Below are 1587 nucleotides of genomic sequence, written 5' to 3'. Positions count from 1 at the left end.
CCCCCATTCCCTGCCACACCCAGACCGCTCCGGCCCGCCTCGGCTCCCCACCTTCGGACACCTCCCGGACAACAAACTTGGCGGGGGCCGGCCCTAATCCTGTTAAGCCACGTCCTCACCTCGGACCCTGCCGCCTGCCCCGCGCCCCACCCCGCCACGCCGCAGAGAGACCACGGAGGGGCGGGAGAGCGAGGGGGCGAGGAAAACGCGCCAAAGCGAGCAGAGGAAATTAAATCAAAGTATCAGCGTAATACTTTCCACGCGTGACAGCGTCTATTAAATTGTAACGCGACAAGGTTAAACGCGACGCCGCACCAGGCTCAGAAAAAGGGGCGTATTTTCGGGGACCATCCAGCAATTTACACAGACTACAAATATAAGTCATGGTATTTATGTGAACTTATTTACAGACAAAAAACATGTTTATTTATTATTTCCTTTTTTGTTCAAGGCAGAAAGTGTTTTAGTGTGGATACAGAGTTCACGAAACACAAGCGTTATTTTCACGCCAGGCGTGATTTTCACGCTTCGTTAGCTTCACGAAGCCAATCAGGAACCGACTTTCATCACACCAGGCGTGAAAATCACATCTGGCTCGCGTTTAGCGAACTTTGTATCCACCTTTACTCCAGCGACTAAAACGTTTCTAATTGAATTGGTTATGGGTTTTGCCGAGGTTGCGCCTGTATGGCTGCTCTTTAAATTGTTCTCCGTACCAAATCTGCAACATTGAAATTACGGCAATGCCGTTTTTCTCTTGAAGGTTGATGCTGAAAAATGATAAGCAGCGATTTCGATCATTTTCGTGTCGGCAAAAATGACCCCATGTCCATAGAGTCCATTCCCTATATTCTTGCAGAGCGGCGAGCAAAAGCTTTCGAGAAAATGCCATTCAGTCATAGTTTAACCGATCAGCAGGGTGTTTTCCCGTGCATTATAAGGGTTGACCTGCCGATGTAGTGTCCACCCGTCCTCCCGACCTGCGTGGGGCTCCTCTCTCAAAGACAATGCGCACGCTCAGGCTCGGCTCGGGGAGGTAGCCACTCTAACTTTCGGGTATCGCCCCTCCGACCACGGTGTTTATGAGCCTAACAAAGACGACCGGAAAGCAAAGCCTAGCCGCTCTGCCAGAAAATAGGGAATGGACTCTACCTCTTTTACCTTCCTTTACGTTTTGTACTGGAAATAACGGAGTGTTAGTGCCTGTGTTTAGTATAGGTTCTGCTGTGAGTTAGTGATGCACAGTTCCCCGAACCCTCTTGACCACACTGCTCGTCTCGGTCGCACCCCAGCGCGGCAAGAGCCTCGACAGACTGGGGTCATGAGCTCTGCTGCCCCATGAGCAAACCTGGCGCCCACCGCTCTAGGAGGGATACCAGAAGGGTCGACCACTGCGGCGTCACTAAACCGACGGACGCCTCTGACAGCCCTGCATCCACCCTGTAGCGAGCGCTGTAGCAAGGACAGCGGATATCTGCTGCTGCTGCTGCTGCTGCTCGGTTCGACGGATGAGCTCATCAGGGCAGAGAGAAAGAGAGAGTGAGATAGTGAAAGAGAGAGAGAGAGAGGGGGGGGATGGGGGGAGAG

The 1587-nt window shown here is 52.4% G+C and overlaps 1 protein-coding gene across 1 annotated transcript in view; it reads right to left on the bottom strand.

The window, feature by feature from the left end:
• Positions 1–1587, bottom strand: part of LOC113212239 (uncharacterized) — a 103434-nt gene that overhangs the window by 75742 nt on the left and 26105 nt on the right. The gene's annotated exons all lie outside the window — the stretch shown is intronic.

This window comes from Frankliniella occidentalis, unplaced genomic scaffold (genome assembly GCF_000697945.3).
Source record: "Frankliniella occidentalis isolate FOCC.00 unplaced genomic scaffold, Focc_3.1 Scaffold48, whole genome shotgun sequence".
Classification (NCBI taxonomy): domain Eukaryota; kingdom Metazoa; phylum Arthropoda; class Insecta; order Thysanoptera; family Thripidae; genus Frankliniella; species Frankliniella occidentalis.
Note: the sequence above shows the minus strand (reverse complement) of the source record. Positions and strands in the feature narration are given on the sequence as shown.